The following is a 17435-nucleotide window of genomic DNA, read 5'->3' as shown; positions in this document are numbered from 1 at the left end:
TTTTGTCTATATGATCCAATCAATATAATAATTAGTGCTTAGAAAAAATAGTTTTTCCCTTTTAGTAAAATATTAATAAATACTTCTGTTATCAATTAAACTTTCTTGTAAAACTTCTAAATGCAAAAGCTTAAAAAAAAGATGTTTGTGTTTTACGTTTTTATATTTGTTTTGTATATATTAAAAGAACAATTAGTTTAAAATTTCTTGAATTTACAAGAATTTCAATCTAAATTATATAAAGTGTAACAAAAACTTAAAAAATACTGGGTGATAAGTTGTACATAACTATTATCTCAGAATTTACTAGTTTGTTTACTAGCTAAAAAGCAGTTTTGAAGAATTGTTTCTTGTATTTTAGAACTAAAAACATATGTAAGTTTCATTGTTTATAATTGGCTTCCCTTTTGACACCTAAAGAAGCAAAGAACGTTAACAAAACGAAATTAAAAATTAAGTACACGAAAAGTATTATCTAATAACCTCAAAAGTGTTAGTTGAAGAAAGAAAAAATATCTTTATAAATGTGAAAAAAAGCAATTTTTTTTCTCAAACTATTTATCAAACCATTAGCAGTGAATGGAACATACTCAACTAAAAAAGTTTACATATTAATTGTAAAAGCTTTTGCATACTTATTAACTAAAAACTTTGATTTTGATATAACTTTAACAGCTTTAGAGTTAGTTTAAGTACATTTACAGTAGTATGCAAAAAACTACAACCATATCTTAAGAATGAAAATACTTTTATGTTATATTAAAACAATTGACGACTCTAACACTTGTGTGAAACGTAACAAGTAAACATTTTAAAATGTTAAAACTCTTGTATTGTAATAGAAGTTGTTTAAAGTTTATTTAGCTATAATTGTTGTTTTAAAAATAGCTTAACCCTCTTACAAATTACCTATCGACCTTACCAAAGTCATTGTTTTTTGCAACGCATTGTTTACATTAAAAATTAAAGTCCACAGTGCAAAAAAGCAATCAACAGATCAAACACACTCTGATGCATAAAAACAAGTGCATGCCAATCACCAAAATAATTAAAAAACGTAATGTCATAACTGCATGCACTCAAACACACACAAGTGATCACCGATTGGGCAGTGATTTCACCCTGCGAGCAATCAGCGGGCTAGTACGTGTGCGCTTCCAGCTCTGTTTGCTCGTGATTGTGTTTGCTCATGATTTTGTTTGCACTTCCACGCTTGCGCGGCGCAAGTTGGTAATGGCGCGGAGTTGGGTCGAACGGGCACCCGGCGTTAATCATTGGCTTTTGTTCGGCGGTGATAAAACCCAAGCGTCGGTGCCGATGTTCATTCCGTTCAGTTTGCTGTGGAAGATAGAGGGTAAATGAAAAAAATCTACTAATTACAATTAGACACTAATTAGACTGAGTTTTATGAAAACTGAAAATTTTTTTAGGTCAAGGTAGTATGATTTAGTTGATGAGCTTGAAATTTCGGCTGAAATGTCTCAACCACTCATGGCAGTTCGCAAAGGTTTTACTTAATAGTACAGATTTCAGGTAAAAATCGAGATGTATTCACTGCCAGACACTCAGAAACACGATTTAGCCTGATTTGATTAATTGTGTATCTGAGTGTTTTTCTGTGACTTCATCACACTCTTCGATTGCATCAGTCTAGCTGTGTTCTTTATTAAATAAAAAGTAGTTCTTAAAAAGAAAAGTATTACCCATAAACAGATGTTAGTCTCACGAAAGCATTTTTGAGGTAAGACTCATGAATAATGTTGATAGTATTTTAAGCTGTTTCGTTATATGAAAAGAATAAGGAAGACTTTCTGCATATATATTACTAATTCGTAAAATTAACGTATGGTATTTTAATAAATAAACAGAAAAGAGAAATATATAATGGAAACAAAACTTTAAAAGCCTTCAAAATTGAACTAATCAAAAATTTTTAGAAGTAAGTTACTAGGCGTTTAAGCTTATAAGCTGATAAAAGTAAAACATACTTTACAATTTTGAAAACTTTTTGGTGAACTTTTATTAATATTTTCAGTTTTATACATAATTTAACTATGTCTTTTATAAAAATATATGAGTTTATAACTAATTTCAATGTGTCGCATTCTAAAAAAAAGCAGTATTACACCTTTTAAAAATTGTCAAGTAATACCAAAAAAAAACATTTCTATTTGGTTAAAAATAAGTTTAAAGCTTAAAACAAACACAATCTTATCGTGCAAAGGCGTTGCTCTGTTTTGAGAGGTGCCCTGTGTTATGTTGCAGTTTAATCATTAACTTGAGCAACTCAAACACCTGAGGTACAAGTCAAAAAACTTCGTTGTCGGCCTAAGGTTTAGTTTAAGCAAACATCAATTATAAATTAATGTATAACTAGTTAGCATTTCGCGCAAAAACAGCTTTCTCACATAAACTAATTTTTCCGAGGCAAGTTTTAAATTTATTGATTAAAAGTTAAAAAAACTGTCGTGTATTTAGTAATGTTTACTGCTGTAATCAAAGAAAATAAAAGCATATATACTTAAGTAAGAATGAAAAACACTTTTACAGTTCAACAACAAGATTTTCTTTATTAATTATTGTTTATCGTTTATATTTTATTGATTATAACGTTTATTAGAATTATCTGTTTAATATTTAGACTTTTGTACAGCAAATAAATGCTTAACTCTAAAGTTGATGATGTTTCTTAATCAAAGCTTTATTAAGAAAAAATATAATTAATTTTAGAATTCAGTAGCATATTTAAATAAGTTCTAATAAATTTTTAGTGACACAATTAAGCTTAAACAAAGTTGATTACAAAAACCACTATATAAATGTCCAAAACTTTTAAAGCTTTATTAAACACTTTTATGGAAAAGTATGTTTATGTAGCTAGAGCGCTGTAAAAGGTTACTGAACTATTAATATTACAAATTAAAAAAATAATAATTTAAACAAAATATTAAATTAGCACTTCCGTTTACGTCTTACTTATAAAAAACTATTAGCTTTTAGTTTCATAAATTTAAATAAATTGTCTTTAGTTAATAAAATTGAATTTGGGGCAATCAAAAATAAAAAAATAAATAATTGGACTGAATTAATTTATAAGTAGTCTTGTAAAATAAACTTTTCAGTCAAGAAATTAAAAACTAAACTTAGAAAAAACTTGTTCTATAAATAAAGACTTATACATTTACTTTTAAAGTATCAGTAGTTGTTGCATGCAAGAAGAATGTATTACAGCAAAGTTGATATTTTTTCAAATCATAACAATTCAAAAGTAAGACAAGTAAAAACCTTACTTGAACTCAGTTGAGATTTTTTAACTAACTCTAAACAAGATTTGTCTAGATTTTAAAAAGTATGCATTAATCCTAACGGTAGTGATTTTAAAAGTCTTATAGATTATTTTTGTTGTATGCAGTATATTTTACGTGTAGTTACAAAATCGGATACAGCAAATTTTTAATCTTATTTAGCCGAAAATGCTATTTTAGCTCTGCAAAAACTGGGAACGGGTCAAAATTGCACGAAAAAAAATTGTACGAAGACTCTTTTCAGTTTGCACGAAGACAAATTTGCACGAGCAAGCAAAATTGAACGAGGGGACAAAATTGCAGGAATAAAATTTTGCACCAAGGCTTAGTTTTGCACCAGTTACAATTTTGCACGGAGGATCATTTTTGCACAAGAGTAAAAAGAGATTGAAAATAAAAATATTGACTGAAGGTAAGAGTTAGAGGTAACAGTGATAGTAAAGTTAAAAATGAAAAATGACTAATAATAATTATTTAATTGTTATAAAAACAAGAAAAAAATTAAAAAATATATATAAAAAAGCTACTGACCGAGCGTAAGGGTTAGGGGTAACAGTGATAGTAGAAAAAAAAGATGTTACCGACCGAGGGTAAGGGTTAGGGTTAACAGTGATAGTAATAAAAATTAAAAAAAAAAAAAAAAAAAAAAAAAAATTGAACTCGTGCAAATTTGACAGCTACCCGTAAAAACTTGTTTCCGTTTACTACGCGATGAATAAAAGTTTAAAAGTATTAATATAGCATTTTAAAAGTTATAAGTAAATACAAAATTTAAGTTAAAAAAGACGAAAAATACAATGCACCAACTTTTTATACTTAGTAAAACATATAACTTAACTGTACTAAAAAATTAAAACTTATGTAAATTTATTTATTCACCTTTCAACTTCAAAATAGTTAATCGTTTTTAACTTAATCAAAAAGTTAAAAAAAAATTCATTAAACACCTTCAAAATAAATGCTCAAAAATTTTAGCAAGTGACTTGGGAAATATAAAGATATTTCGGTTATCGAGCTACTCACAAAAGCTACTTGTATAAACAATAATAATTAATGCACCAATAAATTAATTACCATAATTTGTTAAATTACTCTTAGTTACAAATGTATTTGCTGCCTTGTTTAGCTAATGCTTACGTTATATTTAAAATTTTCAACTTATATATGTATTTTTTTTAATATCTTTAAGTTCTAACATTTTTAAGTTTATAATTCATTTCAATCAATTACGTAGTTTATACATATTTATGTGTTTATATGGTAGTTTTATTTTAATTATTCAACACTTTGTTGTTTGAAATATTACTTTGCTTTTACATACTACAAAACTGCACTGAGCTAGAACATTTTTTTGAAGACAACGCTTAAAGATTATTTGTTTTAATAAAAAAAAAAGTTTTGCACACTTTTTCCAGAAGAAACTAAAAATAATTTTTTTAGGTATTCGCAGAGGAACTATACTACAAATTTAGCAAATGAATTAATAAATCTATCAAAAAGAGTTTTATTAAGAGATTAAAGTTTTTCTCATAAATTCTTTAAAATTAAATGCATATTTATCTATGTTTAAAAAACAAATTGTTCGTAAATAGTTGGCTGTTTTTAGACATAGTTTTTATCTAAAACATTTACTGTAGTTAAATATATATGTTAGTAAAAAATACTTGTACAAATTGAGGAAGCAAAAATTATAATGAAAAATAGCTATTCAAAATATAAATTCAAGTGTTTGTTAATAAAAGATCCTAGTGAAACAAGTTCACTGGAATATATAATAAAAACAAATTATACAGTACTTATTTTATTATACCGACATATGTTTCTGTGTGTTAATGGATTAACACAAAAAACTAATTCTGATGTTTAAATATATCGTGACGTAATTGTTATATATATTTTGTGCAATCATTAAAAACCGGTAATAATTTTGAATTAGTTCTTTCTTTCATTCATGTAAATGGTTGATATTGTTATTTGTTAATTTTTTGTGTATTTTAATTTACTTTACTTTATTTAGACTTAATAATTACCAATATTATATAGTTTTATAACAGTCTGATATATTATTAAGTATTTTACCTATTATTAACCATTAATCTGTATAAATTATTTTTATTTAAATAAACACATGTAAACACCTACTTTAGCTTATATCCTTACCTTACAGTATTTATTTTTTTACAGAACCAAGTTGAAGTGTGTTAATCCGTTAACACACAAAAACATATGTCGGTATAATAAAAGAAGTACTGTATAGTTTTTTTTTATTACAATGAAAAATATTATTATTATTATTTTAACACAAACGTTATCTAACTTTTTCAAAGCTGTGAAAAAATTTTTTTAAGGAAAATCTATAGTTTTAAAGTTTGTTTGTATTTGTTACTACAGAAATTATTAAAACCAAACAAAACAAAGACACCAAAAAAAGCGTATATGTATTATCTTACTTACTTATTTGTACTGTACTTATATGTTTGCTTTTTATTGATTAAAACACTTGGCTGAAGAAGCGTTAAGTTAGACACTGAAACAGTTGTTAAAACCAAAAATTTCTTTTTGTGTATCTTAAATTACTCACTTATTTATAGATAATGTTTATATATAATATTAGTATTCGTAAAAACTTCTTTGCACTATAACCAAGTTTTAATAGAAATAATCAGAAACACTGTACAATTAACTTGCAATCTTTAATAACACGTCTATAGTTTACCCGATTAAGGATACACCGTTAAAAGCTCAAAGTAAATATTTATAAACAATGTAAAAATATAAAATTTTAAACATGTCCCTAGCTAGTATTTGAAAAAAAACAAATTACTGTAAGAATTCTTAATAAAAAAATTCGTTTCAGATGTCATATATGATTCTGATATATTCTGTCGTCATATTCTATCGTGTTGAAAAACGGACTAAAGTGTATATTGATTTTGTTTGTAAAACAAAAAAAAAATTACTTTAGCTTTGAAATGTAGATGAAGTTAAGATAAATTTAAAATTAACTGATTGAACTTTGACCGTGTGCGTTTTTGAGTTTTCTTAGCTCTAAGCAAAAAAAAAAAGAATTAAACAATCATCCAAAATTAAAATTACACAAATTAAAAGTATTTAAGCTTTTTTCAAACACGTTTGCCTAAATGTATAACGAAAAGTTGTTATATTGCAGCAATTAAAATCGATTTTAGCATTTTAAACCTGAAAATTAATACAAAGAAATAAATTTCAAAACAAGGCGAGATTAACTTTTTTCATTTCCTTACACAGCTTAACGATATTAGTGAAAACTTACATTTTAAATAGGTAACTTAGTACTATTAAAAGTTTAATTGAATGCTATTTTGTTAGTTTAAGAAAACTAGTAATAACTATATGAAAAAGATCACAAACAAGGTCGATAATATCAAATGAAATTTTTATAAGTTGTTTAAGAAATTTAATTTTTTACAGTGATGAAGTTTATCTGATAAGCAAACTACAAGCTATTAGGCTTCTTTTCGATAGCTTATCATTTTAATTGTTAAATAAAAATTATAAAATATATTAAAAAAAAATTTAAAAAAAATCTTAATTATTATATACACTAAGTGCAGCTTAGATAATTTTACACTTGTTGGTAACAAGAAAAAGTTTTAATCATTAAAAACACAAGCTTTATAAAATGTAACTCACTATAACTGAAGAACAATTAGAAGAACCTAGTTAAACTTTGTTTTTTTTTTAAATGACACAGTTTTTTGATGATGCCAAAAACTATCAAAAATTTATGCTTCAAATTATTCCGTTTGGACAGTTTAGATAAACTTGATAAATTCAGTCGATAAGAAGTTAATTATTCATTTATATTTTTTTCATGTGATATGTGTAACATAACAAGTTTGCAATATTTTTTTTTGTATTCAGATATCAAACTTGATGTTCGAGATAATTTCATTCATGAAAACATTATCCTCATATATAAATATTAGAAAAATATTAAAAAGCTATTAAAGTGAAATAGAGCTAACTATTTCACAAAATGATGTGTTTAAATTCTAACTAAGTTAAGTATTGATAATGTTTCTATTTTAACAAAAAAAGCTTGAAATTATAAAAAACAATCATGAGTGTGTAAAGTCTTTGTAACATGTTATAATAAATGTTTAAAAACCGTTAGAAATTAAAACATGATATTTGATTTAAACTTTAGATAATAATGATTTATCAACCGTCTTTATTAGTTTAGATACTTTTTGTTGCTGATTTTGAACAGCTATTTGTTAAAATTACAAACTCTTTTCTATTTTTTGAAGCTAAAGTTAAAGTAATTTGTAAAACACAATTTATCGACCAAATTGTATTTCTAAGTATTTTTACATTTTCCAGTATGCTTTGTTCTCTACAACGCAATTAATTTAAACACTTAAGCTTGAATAATGGTGCGATCGCAAGTTTTTCGATTTGTTAAGGAGCTAAGTCCCAATAGAAATGTATTTAGCCAGAATGCGTTTTTAAACTACTAAGAATAAAGTTTTTCAAACTAGCGTATTTACAGTAAAAATATTTTCATAGATTTTGGTTTATAAATAACGACGTACATTAGTTTTAGATAATAACTATAATTTATCCCTAAAAAAACTCATAGCATATCTAATTTTGAAAACGGTATCAAAAGTAGTTTAAGTATGTTTATTAAAATGTTTTACTTCTTCACAAAAGTACATGATTACATAATTGTTTACTGAAACAGTTTTAAAAAGTATTAGTTGATACTTAAAAGTTTACAAATTTTAAAACAACTTCGCTAATAAATGTCTTAAGTGTTTCGGTATAAGTGAAACAAAACTCGCGTCGAAAAAATACTAGGCAATGTTAGATACAGACGGTTTTTCTAAGAAGAAGTTATAATTTCTAATCGTTAAAATATATCTAACTTGAAAAAAGTTTCTTCAATATATTAGGTTAGCAAAAACAAATTGATAAGTATATCTTTACTTAAAAGTAACAAGTTCTAAGAGTAGTTGCATAACACCAAAAAGTTTTAAAGCTTGTTTACGCACTTTCATTTTAGCTAAAGATATGCTTAGTAACCTTAATATAGTTTGCTTTTGATAGACATCAAATTTTAAAGCAAAATTTCATGACTAAATTGTTAGCTAAGCCTGAAATTGCTATTAAAAACTTGTGCAGAGATTGAAAAAAAAGAGGAAAACAAACTATCAAAGTCTTCTCTGAATAGACAGCCATCGATGATCAGTTTCTCGCGTTATTTTAAATAAATATCAACTTAGCAAAGGTACAGAACACAATGTTAAACTAATAAAATTAAATTATTTTCGCAGCCTTACTTCGATTTTATGCCATTCTTTGCAAAAGAGAATAAGCTTAATCGATTGTTGTTTTTGTTTACTAATGCTGTTTTGGTTTACTTGTTTTTTTTAGTTTGTAGAGGTGACACTACTTATGCTAAACTTTGAAGTTTTTTGGCTAGACACTTGACATGTTTACTCTAATTGATTGAAATATAAAACGACTGTTAATTTAATGTAAATTTCACTAACGTGTTCCGACACTTATAAGTTTTAAATTCCTTTAGTTTCCAGCTTATTTAAAAATTTTGTAAAACAAATAATTATGTTATTGAGCATTTTGCATGTAGCTATTAAAAATATGGTAATTTTACATCCAGGTATAAATATTTTTAGGTATAATAAACTTTGATTTTTTTTTTTTTTTGAAAAACAAAACTGCTTTTAGCTATAAAGTTTTGTATGTATAAGTTACACGCAAGCTTAATTGCTTTAAGTATTCAAAACAAATTGTCTAATTCTGTCGACGACTAAAAACAGTTTTCTAAAATTAGTCTAAATACAAGTCATCTATGCACGTTTTACAATTAAAGTCTATTTTAGTAATAAAAACAAACTGTTTTAATACCATATGTTTTATTACATCCTTTACACAAACGTAATAAAGGTGACTCGAATACTCTGAGAGCCACGATTAATCGATATTGTTATGAGTTCAAAAACATAACAAAGTACAACGTTCCAGCAGTGAAAACTTAAAACGATAACAAAAAACGTATTTATCAGCACTGAAAGCAACGTGTGTTTTTATTAATCTTCAGAAACTGTCAAGATAAGTCTCTTTAGGTCGCTGAAAAACGTTTTGATATTTTCACTTGTTACAAGCAATTACCAGTCAGCAGCTTTCAAAACATAATTTTAGGAATTTTCTACTGTTTCGCCTCAATCCTTTTCTTTCCCTTGTCCGCGACCGAATAGCTGACGGTGGAAAAGTTGGTTTCCTGCCGAGCCTTGAACTGCTTCCTGGTCAGCCCGCCCGTCGTCTGCACCACCTCTTCCACCACCAACTTGTTGTTTTCCTTCTGCTTCTCCTTCAGCTCAATGTTGCCTCTCAGCGCCGCTTGCAGGCAGTCCGGGAAGATGCCCTGCTCGTTTTTTTGGTCTGAAAACAAGTTGATTTTTTCGAACGCTGAACGTTTGCAAAATAAAACTTTTTTTGTTTTCGTACGTTTAGTTTATTTAGCCTAATACAATGTAAACTAGTAAAAAAGATTTAATTTTATAGAAAACATACATTAAAGCAGCACAAAGGTTGTGAAAAATTGTTGTGTAATGAGCTTAGTTCTAAGAATAAGTAAGATATTTTTTCTTTTTGAAAACTAAACCTAAAAAACAAATAGAAATAGTTTTATAAGTTGAAACGTGCAAGTAGAAGCTCAAGTTTTATTTTATGAAAAATTAATAATATTAAACTTGTTTTTGTTGCCGTTAAAAACAAATAATTTTTCTGATAAATAATTTACTTTGTCCTAAAACGTGCTAATTTAATGAAATTTAACAAAAAAAAAAATGCAAGCATACAACTAAATAAAATTGAATTTAACAGTTTTAAAAATTTTTATAAAACTACAGCATAAAATCAAAAGCCTGGCTAAAGCATTAAGTGTTATACAACATTGTAGCTGTGAAAGATGAGTAGATAAATAAATTTTGTAATAAAATATTTATTTGTGTAGCTGTTAGTTCATTACGTACATGATAAGAAAAGTCCTAATTAAGACTAGAATTTTGTGCTGCGAATTAATTTTAATAAAATTTTATTCGATAATCTATCTTATCTATTTTAAAGAAAAATCGTTTGTTCAACAAAAAATTCCAATATTGGCTGTAAAACAAAACTGTTAATAATTGAATCATGAACACTTAATTTTAAAGCTGCTTAATTACATTAAACTGCTATTTTCATACTAAAAAACGAAATCTTATTGCAAGTTTTATTTTAAAAACCAGAGAAAACTACCTAAACGCATTATGATCTTGTCGTTGTTGAAATTGGGTGTCGAAAGCGCGGTGTTGTCTTGGGATTTTCCGTTGTTGTTGGCTTTGCGCAGCACAGTGACGTGTGTACTGTGTGCAGAACAAAAATAATGTCAAGTTAACTAAATTTACAATATATCAACAAATAATAGTAGATGAAGTGAATTCGTAACGCTGCCTGCCGTTGGTTTTCTTTTTTATTTGGTATGCAGTAAATAAAATGCGTTTAATTGAGATTGAAAACGTTCTACGTTAGCAGATGAAGGATTTAGGTCTAGCTTTTTTTGTCTAAAGAAAATTTTAAATAATTTTAAACTATTTTCTTAAAAATATTTTATTTTTATCTTTTAGTCTAAAGATAATTTAAAAAAATTTAATTGTTACAATTTGAATTTAAGACAAATTTAGGCTAGTACAATTGAGCTTTGGTTTAATTTTAAGTTGAATTTTGTATAAAAACAATCATAATTTTTTTTGGAGTATATTTTTATCGATTTTTATGTAGATTTCAACTAGAAAACAACATTTAGTTCTTTTTAAGTATTAACAAATATCTCTTAACTATATTTTGAGCTTCCATTAAAAAATGTCTTTTTAAGTCAAACATTTACTTGGACTTTATAAAACTAAAAGTTTAGTAACATTATTTATATTATTATTTAAACTAAACTTAACTTTTATTGTTTAGTCTTTAACTTTTATTTATCTATTGTATAGTTTTTTTAATTTTAGCAAAAGTATTTATAAAAAGATTTATCACTGTACGCGTTTTTAATTCTAATATTTTAAAACTTATACATTTAAAATAAATTTGGCTTATAGTAGCAATTATTCAACAAAAACAATATTTACAGAGTTGTAGTGTTTTACAACTCTACACTTGAATTTTTTTTAATTATAATACTAAGTTAACATTTGTATTAACTTTTAAACACTATTTTATGTATAATTAAAATATAACCAAAACTATGTATAAAATTGCCGATCAAAACTAACAAATTGTCAACGTGACGATTTCGCTTCACTCGAAGTATAATGAAAAGCTTGTCGCGGAACCGCGCGCTCATAAACGAATAGATGATGGGATTCAGCATTGAATTAGAAAAACCCAGGCAAACCGTGCTCACGTGAATGAAGAACGCAGTTTGTTGGCTGCAAAAACAATTTTATTTTTAAAACTGCTGAAACAAACTTTGAAAACTTACACTAAAAAATCAGCATGAGCTTAAAATTAAAGCATTTTAATAGTTGTGTAACGATTGTTATCAAGCTCAAATTTACGTTTTGTTTTATTTTTGAATTAAATAAATACTATTCAACAAAAAAAAACTATGAAAATGACTGAATTTTTTAAGTTTTGTTTCCTATAGTAGATACATTTGAAACAGTTTTAAACAAACAACATAGAATTGTTACTGTTTCTTTATAAAGTTAGCTTTAAGCTTTATTCAAACTTCCTTAGATTTAAAAATAAATAATAGTATTTCCAAAACAAATTTATTATTTTTGTCAACTACTTTCTAGTAGTTAACATTATTACTAATGCAACTAGAGCTTTACATATATACACGTGCTAAAAGTTGAGCTAAATTAATTCTTTACTTTTTTTTCTGAAAAGTATGTTTCATACACGTAAAATAAACTAAAGTTATTATGTAAGCATTTCGAATCAAGATAGTCTAGTGTATATATATATATACATATTAAATTAAGATACACAAAAGTGAACCTTTGCTTGGAACAACTGTTTAAACGTCTAAACGCTTTTCAAGCCAAGTGTTTTAAATAATACTTTTTAGTATACATGTATATACGTATACGTATTGTATATATATTATATATTAAATAAAACGACAAAAAGTTTTACATCCGGCTTTGAACATTCATGTATACTGACAAAATTGAACATGATAACATGTTTATCTGTTTAATACTAAAACAATTGTAGTTTAAAAAATAAAACAATATGTAAATGAGCACAAAGCGCGTTACTTCTTTACACTTGTCAGTAGCGTATCAAACTTATTTCTTTAATGCTGTTAGCATATAACTCAGATTAAAACAGTACTTTAGCATACCTTTTTATGCAGTCTTCGTTGACGGATTCGATTGTTTGTGAGGAATGCACAGCAGTAGTCTGTAAAAAGTAAATGCTTTTCTGAACTTGCGTTTAAAGCGTGTATTGAAAACTTACCATTGGGTTGCTGGAGTTCACAAATGTTTGATTTGTTGGTGAAATATATTGGCATCTCGGTGACAGCAATCCCAAGTACTGCAGAACTGTTGCAATCTTGGATATAAAATCGACTGTAAGCAGTTTTGAAAGCAACATATGTATTTTAGGAAAATCTAATGAGGATGTTGAAAAGTAGCTTAGCAGATCTATTTTCGGTCAAGAATAGAAACAAGCTTGAGCTTACTCTTACCAAACAAACTTTTGTACTAGTTTTTTAGCATTTGATAAACTCTAACCTACTGACCAGTATTGTGTTTTTGAAGTGAAAGTCAAAAAACTCTACTTTTAGTTTTAGGCTTCATATAGTAATCAAAGTTGAATTTAAGTTGTAGATAAGGGTTTAAATAAGTTTCCGAATAAATAGAAATTGATCATTAAGTTGTTATAAAGCACAAATCTTTAAAGTTAAGAAACAAATTTTTGAGTACAAAAGTATAGTTTTTTTTAAGCACTCTGAAAACATCTAAATATTTTATCAAAAAACTATTGTATTATTTATTTTTCTCTAACTGTTACTCTACCGACTAATCAGTCAGCATTTAAATGTGGTCAGTTAAAAAACAGCCAGCTGAAGGAAAATCAATTAATAAGACGAAAACACAAAACGAAACCGAAGCACAGCGCAGATTGAGGTTAGTGAGCTCGGTAATTGGGTTAGCCGCCGCAATCGAGCCTCAATTAGACTGCCCCTTTTAATCGCCACGAATCAATTTGAGGTTCGAGGTGCGCAACACAGCTGATTAAGTGTTTTTCACAAAAAAAAAAAAGATGGTAGCTTAAAAGGTTTGGTTTAAAAAGATAACTTTTTTTCATGCGACCGTTCCATAATTATGCGCCAGCGGACACAAAGTTGGCCGAAATTGTTTAAGAAGTGTTTTTTTTTTTGCTTTTTCTGCACGTGTTTTGTGTTTTGCTTAAAATTGAATGAGCTTTAATGTCGGGAAAAGTAATAAAAACCTACGCGTCTAAGGATGCGCTTGGAAATTTTTACTTAAAAATGTATATGCAAATTTTCAGATCTACGCAAAAGTTTGAGTATACACTAATGTTTGAACTAAAACATATTAGGGTAATAACTGTAAATCGATTTATATAACTGTATTTACAGGACTTACATAAGCATACTGACTATCTTATTATTATTTTCTACTTACTTGATTAGGAAGCCAGCATATTAGAAAAAAGGCAATTACGATGAAAATCATTCCAACTAGTTTGTTTTGATCTAAAATGTATTATTTAAGTTAAAACGTGAAAGTTATTCTTAGTAACATTTTATTGTTTTTGTACATTATTTAATGGTAAATTAAGAAAAATTCTTAAAGTATTTTTGGCTAAACAGAGCTGATATTTAACTTTTTTAAACTTAAAATATCATCACTGTATAAACGCAGTTTATTATTTTAAGCGAAGAAATACATTTTAAACAGAAAAAGAAATTAACAAAATCAATTAAGTCAATAAAGTTAATTAAAGAAAAATATTAAATGTTTCTGCAGTAGTCTACAAACTTGTAAACAAAATAAATAGCATAATTTAAAAACTATTCGAATTCTTTAATCAACAAGCATTAAGCAAAAACTTAAAAGTTGTTATTATGGCAAAAATCATTCGTACCGTTTGCGTTATTTTTCAACTTGTTCATTCGACTTCTCTGCTTTTGCATGAACCTCAGTATGTCAGCGTAGCAGTAGGCAATTATGCTGAGCGGAATAACGAAGCCTCCGATAGTTCTGGTTAATACGAAAAGGTTGTACATTTCTTGTGACAAATCCCAGCTACACTTTTTCCTATTTTTATTGCATGTTTAATATGTCTACCATGAAAATGAAACTAGTTTATAAAAACTTGTTTTAAAAAAATCACCAAACTTAAACTGTTTTTTTTTCTTAAAAAAAAAAATAAAATCTAAATTTTAAATACACAAAAAAAAAGTGTTTTTAGTAATCTTTTGTAAGTTTTGTTTGTAAGAACAGAGTAATATTGAAACAAACCTCCCGTTCGTAACGAGAACATCTCTGTACAGGCCGGGCATTATGATGAAAGGCAAAGCGACTATGAGCCAAATTGTTCCGCACACAATTCTGGCGTTGCGAAGGTTGCGTAAAATACGAGATTTAATAGCCTGAAAAGCAGAAAGTGTTTCAAGCTTAAATTGACTTTTAAAAAAGTTTAGAATCAGATTTTATCTTTAGCTGATGACAGTTGTGAATCTCACTAAAAAGCAAAATATCTTTGTTGTCATTAGCCTAAAACACCAGCGACATATGTTAAAATTTTGCACATCTCTCTCAGATATTTCATACAAGTTGCAAGAAGCTCACCTTCACGACAGCCAGCCATCGATCAAAGCTCATCAGCGCAAGGAAGTATATCGACGCGTACATGCTTATGTAAGTCAGGCAGCCGCTTACCTGTTTTGAAATGCTTCATCAAAATAATTAAAACAGTTTTCTTACCTGTAAAACAGTAAAGGTATGCAATGTTTTCAAGCTATTAAAAAATGATAGTAAGGTGTTTTTATTTAAAAACTGCTCGCAATCAATTGTTTGATTAAGTTTTCGAGCATCTGCCTTGTGTTTCGTCTGACTTAATGCGTTCTTATCAAAAAAAACTGTCTAAGAGTGTAAAATGAAGCGAAAGATAATCTTTTAGATACCCTTTAAGTTTTATTCTCTCTTTAGTTTCATATAATGCTATATAGTAAAGAAGAATTTTAGTACTTCTAGTTGCTGTTACTTAAATTTATTTAAAGAGTAGCAACGACTTCTAACAAAAACAAACTTGTAATGTTTAAGTTCGTATGAATTTTAAGGTGATTGTTTTTTTGTTATCTTAGATAACAACAGCCGCTGAATATTAATTATTAGCAGTTTGTTGTTTAAAAAAATAAAAAATTTCACGGATATAAAATTAAACAAAGTTATTAGATACATTTCAAACAGTCTCAATAATAAGAACAATAATAAATATTGCTTGAGCAAGAAATTGTTATTGAATAATTTCAACGAAGGTAGCTAGTTCTACATAAGAATTTGTAGGTTAAATTAAATAAAAAATTGTAGCTGAATTGTTTTTATTACTTTCCTTTGTCATAAATCAATACTTTTTTCTTACAACGAACTTTTACACACATTTAATTTACATTTTATTAATTTATCTAAAGCAATGCTAAAAATAGCTTGTTTAAAAAATTTTACTAAAAATATAACAATAAAACTTATTTTTAAATTATTTTATGAAAATTTTAAAACAGTGTACATGACTTAAGTTTATAGTTTATTTCAGGTGATGTTTTTCGAACAAAATTTAATACGTAAAAAGCATTGGTGTTAACTAATTTCAAAAAAAATATGTTTGGTTATTAAATAAAATCTAAACAGTAGCGAGCCAAATAAATTTAACCTTGACTTGTTTAGGTTACGCCTAAGTTTATTAAAAATTTATACGAATTTTTTCATCTCAACAAAGCGAAAAGTAAAAAAAAACTTTCCTTTTATTAACTAACTAAATTAAAGGGCTTGATTCATGTATTTGAATATCCTGAAGTTAATTGAACTTTAATAAGATTAATTTTGCTTAGAATATTTGAAATGCAGTTTTTTACAAAAATTAAAAATGTATATAATGAGCGTAATTTATAAATTAAATTAAATAGGTTTAAACTAAAACAAACTATTTTATACTGACAAAACAAAAGTTTAGTAGTAAATTCTAGGTGAGAAATTTTAGTTGAGAAATTTATGTAATCGATTTTTCTTTGGTAATAAAAGTCAAAAAGAAGATGTACTACAAACATATATAGGAAAAAGTTTCAAAATATACCCTAAAAATACTTTATGTAGTTTTTTGAAAAATACAGAAAAGTAGCTAAGTAATTAATATTTCTTAATCTTTTAAGTCATTTGTTGCTCTGTTTCTACTGGTTTCGAAATGAATAAAATACTTGAAAAAAATCAAAATAAGCTAATGTTCAGCTTATGTTTTTATTAAAACTTTAAAGTAGTTTTTGAATCTATAAATCAAAATAATCAAATTTAAACTTTTAAAAAGAAGAGTTTTGAAGTTCTGTTTAACTTAAACATACCATTATTAGTTGTTTTTTAAACTTAGCGCTTATTAAAGCTGCTAATTAAAATTTAATATTAAGCTTTGCAAACTTTTAGTTGAACAGTAACCAGAAAGAAAAATTCTTCTGACATAGATCTAAACCCAATAAGTGGTTTATCTAATTTTTCTAAAAATAGCAAACAAATATTAAAGTTCGCTGAATGTTGTTATTGCTAATTTCTATAGCATTCTAAATTTTAGTAAGTATACTTTTATTAGTCGTTTATCTTTATTTTACTCAATTTAACTACTTTTTAAATATACAAAGCTCAAACCATCTTAAAACTTGATCTAAACTTTTTCACATTAGTTGTTTTAATTTTGTCAAAAAATAATTTTTTAGTAGTTTGTAAAGTTTTAATAACTGAAAAACGCTTAAAGCTACCAACATCAAAGTTTAAAGCAGCATAAATTTGTTTTGTTCAATTAAAAAAAACACCAACGAGTTTTCCTACCGCA

This window comes from Thalia democratica, chromosome 8 (assembly GCF_965202585.1).
Source record: "Thalia democratica chromosome 8, ktThaDemo2.hap1.1, whole genome shotgun sequence".
Taxonomy (NCBI): domain Eukaryota; kingdom Metazoa; phylum Chordata; class Thaliacea; order Salpida; family Salpidae; genus Thalia; species Thalia democratica.
The sequence above is the reverse complement of the archived record's forward strand: the minus strand, read 5'-3'. Positions refer to the sequence as shown.